The sequence below is a fragment of the Elgaria multicarinata genome, chromosome 8 (assembly GCF_023053635.1).
Source record: "Elgaria multicarinata webbii isolate HBS135686 ecotype San Diego chromosome 8, rElgMul1.1.pri, whole genome shotgun sequence".
In the NCBI taxonomy this organism is placed as follows: Eukaryota; Metazoa; Chordata; class Lepidosauria; order Squamata; family Anguidae; genus Elgaria; species Elgaria multicarinata.
Window position 1 is genome coordinate 37,828,203 of NC_086178.1, and position 8,237 is coordinate 37,836,439.

Consider the following 8,237-nt stretch of genomic DNA (forward strand, 5'->3'; position numbering starts at 1 on the left):
AAAACGCAAACCAAGCTGCGATACGGAGAGGGAGGACTTCCTTTGCCTGGATTAGGGTGACCATATGGAAAGGAGGACAGATACAAAAGAGGGCAGGGCTCCTGCAGCTGTAACTGTTGTGATGAAAAGGGTATTCAACTAGGCGCTGCATACATACAAATGACACCTGCTGAAATCCCCTTTTCTATACAACTGTTAAAGATACAGGAGCCCTGGCCTCTTTTTCATACGGTCACCAGAACAGTCATTGACAAAATCCTTGTTGGTATTGTTCTGAAATTTGGCACGCTTAATCTCATAGAAGGGGCAAGTTTCATCCAAATTCTGCCAAGACATTTTTTTAAAAAAGTTATCAGCATTTCCCTTTAAAAAATAAATAAAATCAAAATATAAAGATGTATAACACAAATCCCTCTGCACCTAGTTTTCTGGCATTGGGAGGGCATACTCCTATCCTAGGGGTCTACTAAGCCTACAATTATCATTCACTTTTGATCAAGAGAAAAAACGTTATAGCCCTTTTTTATTTCTCATGATAATCAATGGGAAGCACAAATCCTCCACTTTTGAACCTCGGCCCTTTCTACATTTATCCCAGAAAAATGGAGGGATCATCCCTGCAAGCTCTCGGGATCCCCTGTGTGTCATTTGCATTCTGGGATGATCCCGGGATAAATGGCAAGTGTAGACATGCCCCTAGACTCAGGTTCAGTACTGAATCATAGTAGACTGATTCCAGATTGGTCCAAGCAAAAGTAGTCCGTTTTCTGAAGAGTTCAAATGGGGTCTGAGTCGAAGCAGAGGGTCAGGGCACTGCTCTGTGTTTGAATCAGTTTATTTATTTTATTTATTACATTTCTATACCGCCCAATAGCCGGAGCTCTCTGGGCGGTTCACAAAAATCAGTTGTCTGCGTTTGAATCAAAGTCCAAGTTTAATCAAATCTTTCATGAGAAACACTTATAAACTGGGGATTGCACTGAAAAAGCCATAGCCATAGTAAAATACGCACATGCACACACACACACACACACACACACACACCATGAATCTTAATTAACAGGTGGGAAATGGAAACTTTTCTTTTTTGCTCTGGCAGCTGGCAGCTGCATCAGCCTGATGAAACCACACCCTAAATGTATGGCCCAAGAATAACAGTAGAGCAAAATCTCTCTAGAATATACCAGTATCATGACTGCAAAGAACAGAAGCACTTGCTGTCATTATAAACCATAAACTAACACAAGTTGGTGCAGCATGAGGAGTGGCAATTCTCTGGCTCTCACATAGATAGAAAGATGAAAGGAATGAACAATTAAACAGGCTTGCTTTTCTTATTAAAGAAACCACAGCAGCAAAAGCCCTGGAAAAGGCACCAGAATGTGCTTCTGCTGCTGTAAAGCATGGGTAAGAAACTTGTGATCCACCAGATGTTTCTAAACTACAGTTCCCATCAGCCCCAGCCAGCATAGCTGGTGGTCAGAGATGGTGGGAATTCTAGCCCAGCAACATCTGGTGGGTCACAGGAGTCCCATGCCTGCTCTAAAGAGTAACTGCATCTTAAGGTCTGTTCATTCTATAAACTCACTGATAAAAAGCATGGCTATCTAGGAATACAGTTTTAACGTGATCAAGGTTGGAGCTGAAAGTAAAATATAATTTCCAGCTGCATGTTTGCAGAGAAAGGCATGAAAATGTATGCAACAAAGGGTCTTGTGATACCTTAAAGACTAACAATGTTGTTATTGCGGACGCTTTCATGGACTAACTTCCACTTCATCAGTTGCATAAAGAGCATCTGATGAAGTGGACTGGCTTATGCCATGACAAATTTGTTAGTCTTTAAGGTGCCCAAAAGACTCTGGTGTGTGTGTATTTGCTACAACAGACAAACAATGCAATCCTATTTATGACTACTCAGAAGTAAGCCACATTAAATTTAAATTTAATGGGGCTTACATCCAGGTAAGTTTGTAGAGGATTGCAGCTTTACCTGGCTGCACCTCTGGTAAATGAAAACTTAAGATACTGTGTACTTCAGACAATAGAATTTTTTTTAAAAAGCACCACAAACATTTGCTCGTTAATAGTTTATAACTCCTGTACTGAGTTCTTACCGATTGTGAGGGTGTTCCTATTCCCCAGTGCCCACAGGCCCTTTTCTTTTCAACCCGACCGTACAATTTAAAATGTTGTTTAACAAACGTGAAGGAAACCTCTTATAGTTTGCCCATTCATGCAAAAAATAATAATGGCTGCTTCTAGCATTACCTGTTAACTGTTTCCTCACTAGGCATAGAAAAACTTAGGCAGGAAATCCTAAGTGCTTCAGTAATAGTAGGCTCATTTTCCACTGACCCTCAGCACTTCTTCCGGCAACCTGTTGTGGTAGAAGGACACTCACCCAACTGTAGCCAGGGGAAAGGCTGCTGCTTTCCACCTGCACTGTCAGATCTTCCTTCTCCCCATTTGGTAAGATTAATTCTTGGAAAAGCAAAGCATCATTATTGCCCCCATTCTCAGTGGCTTGTTTGCTTTGCCTCTCCAGAAGTGCTGATGCTCTGGACAACCAGGAAATTAAGAAGAAGCAAAAGCCATGCTTACGCCTCTGGGCACCGTATCTGTACTAATCAAGAACCAAGGTGAAATGCAGGCTTTCCTGTTGACTTACTTTCAATTTTCTCAAATAGGTCATGCAATAAAGGATGCCATGCACTGATATGTAAAGTTAATACACTGTGGATTTAACTGATGTCTTCCCTAAAGAGTGAGACCATTAAGGTCATATACCAGCCTTCCCTAACTTGGTGCCCACCAGCTGTGTTGGACTACAAATCCTATCATCCTCAGCCAGCATGCCAGCCCTCCTAGTGCAAGGGATGGGAGAACTAGGGATGTTCAAGTTCACTGAAATTCTCAGAATTTCACTTCAAAACTCAGTTCAACTGGCTTTTATTATTCTTTGCGACCTGCTTGTTTTGGTTGGTTTGATCAGGAAAGTGCGCATCTTGAATGGGAAAAGTATTATTTATTTATTTATTTATTTATTTATTTATTTATTTATTTATTGCATTTATATACTGCCCCATAGCCAAAGCTCTGTGTGCATTTTTTAAAAAAGTGTGCACCTTTTCTCCATTGAATAAAGCATGAAAATGCATTTTTTGGGTGGGGGTTGGGAGAATGCATTTCAAAGTGCATATTACAAAAACATATCCATTTTCTGAACGCAATTGCAAGTTTGGAAACATGCAAACAATTTTCAGAAAAAATGCACCCCGTTTGGTTTGTTTATTTATTTATATATTTACTGCATTTCTATACCGTCCAATAGGCAAAACTCTCTGGGCGGTTCACAAAAATTTAAACCATAAAATACAGCAGGTATAAAATTTAAACCACAATATAAAAGAACAACCAGAATAAAACTGATCAGCAATGCAGAAATTTAAAATAGATTTAAAACAGCAAGTTAAAGACTAGGATGGTAAAATGTTTAAATACTGGGAAAATAAGGTCTTCACCTGGCATCAGAAAGAGTACAGCATAGGTGCCAGGTGAACCTCTCTGGGGAGCTCATTTGACAACCAGGGTGCCACAGCAGAGAAGGCCCTCCTCCTGGTAGCTACCTGCCTCACTTCCTTTGGCAGGGGCTCACGGAGAAGCACCCCTGAGGATGATCTTAGGGCCCAGGCAGGTACATATGGGAGGAGGTGTTCCTTCAGCTAGCTGAGCCCCAAGCTGTTTAGAGCTTTGAATGCTAATATTAGCACTTTGAATCAGGCCCAGACCTGGACTGGCAGCCAGTGAAGCTGGAAAAGGACTGGCGTGATGTGGTCTCTTTGGCCAGTCCCTGTTAACAATCTTGCTGCCCTGTTTTGAAATTTCCAGACTGTTTTCAAAGGCAGCCCCACGAATAATGCATTGCAGTAATCCAGAACAGAGGTTATCAAAGCGTGGATAACTGTAGCTAGCCTATCTCTGTCCAGATAAGGGTGTACTTCATATATCAGCCTAAGCAAACAGGGCAAGTTCAGATTATTTGGAAACTGACATGAAATTCTTGCACATCCTTACCCAGTGGAATTCCTCCAAATCCTTTTCTTCCTGTCCTCCACTCCCTCCTGCCTCTTGTCAATTGCTCACTTATTTAGTATGTGTCTTCATGCCTTCCATTTAAACCAGTAATGGGCAACATTTTTTTCTACTGAGGGCTGCATCCCCTTGCAAGCAATCTGTCAGGGAGCACATGTTGGCAGTATGGGCAGGGCTGGGCAAGGCCAGTGCCCAAACTGGGTGTGTCACCCCATTTCTCTTTCTGTCATTCCCTTTTCTCTCTCTCTCTCTCTCTGGCCTTAGTTAGACCTAAGGTTTATCCTGGGGTCATCCTGGGGTCATCTCTGCCTGCTCCCGGGATATCCTGTGTGTCATTTAAATGAACAGGGATGACCCCGGGATAAACCTTAGGTCTAGCTAAGGCCTTTCTCTCTCTCCCTTCCTGCTCAGATGGCCACCAGATCGGAACTTTGCAAAGTTCAGAACTGATTACGTGCAGAGGGCTGCATGAAATTAGGATGAGGGCTGTACATTGACTACCTCCGATTTAAACATTCAGGTCTAAAGATGAAATGCCTGTGGCATATACACAGCTAGGCTGAAAGAGAAATAAGGAAGCAAGTCTTCCATTTCCTCAAACCCAGGGCCTACATAAAACAACGTTTAAGAGGAGGACCTGCAACAAAATGTTGCAGTATGGAAGTTTCTGTTCAGCCTTCAAGACACTCTATTCCAGCACACCAGTTTTCCATTTCCTTCCACCTCAACAGTCAGTTAGCATTCCAGGCCCAGTCTTCAGTTGTTTGGTGTGCTGTTGTTGTTTTGATCCTTTTAGGATATTGTTTGTGCTTCTGCAAACTTTGGGGTTTCCCTGAGCCTCCCTCTTGTGCATGTGCGGTGCCATTTTGACTTCCCAAGGACCGGCACTCAGAGAACTGAGATGGCTATTAGTAAATTTGTGAAATATGATGAGGCCAGTGCCTGAATTGCAGGGCCTGGGGAGCGGCTGACAGTCTTACTTGTTGTAGTAGACCTCTTAGCTGTTGATTAAGAAGGATATGTGGGGAATGGCTAAAAATAGGGGGCTGCTGGGATGGGGCTCCCTAACTTTCACTCCAGAACTCAAGGACTGGGGTCTGAATTAGGCAAGAAATAGTAAATCCCTGAATGTAACATGTGTCTGGCTTAAAGGACAGACCACTTTCCATTTTTGTTTGTTTCCATTAGGGCTCACCCAATCCAGTGCTGGATTTAGAAACAATCCAATGGGTTAGGGTCTCATATTATGAAGGGACTCTAAATAGGTTGGAGATAACTATGATGCAAGATAATGGAGATGAAATAACTTTGGCTTAAATAAGTTGGAAAGTCTGGTGTTACTTACAGCAGAATTGCCTTATACAGAGAAAGCGTGGAAGCGCAGCATTTAATATTGGAGACTACAACCAGTTGAAAAGAAGTTCAAAGCAATTTACTTTATTAGTCCTTTTATAACCATCTTCAGGGAAGGTTATCTAACATTGTTTAACTTCAAGCACCTTTCATTACCCTTCCTATTATAATGTAATACTGTTTTCTCTTTATTTTTATGGTATGGCACTTCTGAATCTTGACACGTTTTAGGGCCTCAGCATGCCTTAATCTCATTCCCAATTTCATCTCAGTGTCATAGGCCTAGTTCACTTTTCACTATGTCTGGGCTGTACTGTACCACTTCAGTCTGCATGTACGGGGCTCACATGACTGAAGGTTTTTCTCTTCTTTGTGCACATGCACACAGATGCACAGATGCAGACATACGAGTCCCTCCACGTAGAAAACTAGCAAGCCATGGAAAAAGGATCTAATCTTGCCTTTTCCTTCATGTGCTGGTTTTCTATGTACAGAGTTACAAAATGAGGAGCATCATTAATGTGAGTCATCATCCACAATCTAAATTAGTATAGTACAAATGGAGGGTTATCTTCTTAGAACTGAAACTAAAATGTGGCCGTTGCCCTGCTTGTTTGGTAGTTGTTTAATATTGATATTATTTATTTATTTATTGCATTTGTATATCGCCCCGTAGATGAAGCTCTCTATTTATTACCATATTATACATTTATAGGAGGCATGACAACGGTCACGTTTTAGCATTGATGGAAGCAATACCTTTTATTCTTCCTCTATAAGCAGAAAAATTAAGCACACTGTTTTGGGGGAGCTCTTGCCAGCCTGAGTGAATAATACTACTGTATGGTCTGCACTGGCGGCCATTCCAATTCTGGGCCATATCCAAAGTGTTGGTGTTAAATTACAAACCCCTAAATGGCTTGGGGCCAGGTTACCTGAAGATAATCTCCTACCATATATACCTGCCTGGACCCTAAGAGCATCCTCAGCAGCCTTTATACCTGCCAAATTATGTGAGGGAGGTTGATATAAGAAGAGGGCCTTTTCAGTGGTGTCACCCTGGTTGCGGAATGAGCTCCCCAGAGAGGCTCGCCTGTTGCCTACATTGTGGTCCTTTCAGCACCAGGTGAAGACCTTTTGGTTCTCCCAGGCCTTTTAGCCCTTCAGGTTTGTTTGTTTTAAAATCTGTTAGTGAGTTTTTAGATCTTTTCACTGCTGTTTTTTATTTTGGTAACTACTTTGGTTTTATTGTTTTAAATGTATGGTTTTATATTTTATATTATGTTTTACTATGTTATTGTATCTTCTAGTTTTAAGCTTTGCTTTGTAAACTGCCCAGAGAGCTTCAGCTAATAGGTGGTGTTAGGGAAATTCCTCTAACCTGGTAGGGAAGGGATGACTTCACAACCGGTCCAGAAACAGAGACTCTATATTTACTGTGTACACAGAAGCCCCATACTTCATACAAACCAACGGCAGAGACTCTCTATCCATCATCCACATCAGCATACATTTATACTTCATCCAAGTTGCTCTAATGAAGTCATACTTTTCCCTCTTCCCTCCTTTGACTGATCATAAGTCCCATACATGTTCCATAAACAGAAACCCATTCTTACATAAACAATGCCATATTTTGGCAGCCTATGACCGGTACAAAATGTTGCATTCTTTTCCTTGATAAGCACCACAAGGAGAGAGAGGCACTCTGACCCTTCAGAAATCCCTGGTCAGAGAGCTCTCAATGGTTTGGATGCCTCTATGTCTGGGGAATATGGAAACTTGCTTCTGGCCTCAAGGCCTTCTTTTTCTGGTATGTTCTGCTATCATGTGTGGGGCAAAGGGTTTAGGACAACCTTGAGACTAGGCACTTTATTATTGTCCATGAGGAAACACGAAGGTGGGGGGCAGGGCCAGAAGTGTGCATACTTTTATACTTTTATTCACATTGGAATAAGGGGCTTCAGGTGGGCTTTTCAGATTTCTTTATCAGTGGTATAGAAATGTAATAAATAAATAAAACAGGGAATAAAATACTAGGCTAGATGGTCCCTTTGAAGGCAGCTTCATATATTTAATGTTATAACTTCCAGAGGAGCAGCCTTATGAGTCTATTACAGCAAAGGGGGGAACCTTTTTTCTGCCCATGGCTGCATTCCCTCTTGGCCAGGGCTGGAGCCAAAATTGCGGGGGGGGGGGGGAGTGGAGGGCACTTTCTGCCATCCTTTCTCTCTCCGACACCCCTTCTCTCTCTCTCTCTCTCTCTTAAATTTATCCTGCTCTCTCTCTGCCCAGCAGGAAACTAGGGCAGGGACAAATGTGGGTGGGTGTTCAACCTGTTCTGGATGGGGTTGCACTCCCCCTGAAGGAGCAGGTTCGTAGCTTGGAGGTTCTTCTAGAACCATCTCTGTCACTTGAGGCTCAGGTTGCCTTGGTGGCACGGAATGCTTTCTACCAACTCCGGTTGGTGGCCCACCTACGCCCCTATCTGGACAGGGATAACCTAGCTTCAGTTGACCATACTCTGGTAACCTCCAAATTAGATTACTGCAATGCCCTCTACATGGGGCAGCCTTTGAAGATGGTTCGGAAGCTGCAGCTTGTGCAAAATGCAGCGGCCAGATTGATAACTGGAATAAGGAGGTTTGAACATATAACACCGATTCTGGCCTTCTTGCATTGGCTGCCTATATGTGTCTGAGCCCAATTCAAGGTGCTGGTTTTAACCTATAAAGCCCTACATGGCTTGGGACCGCAATACCTGACGGAACGCCTCTCCCAACATGAAC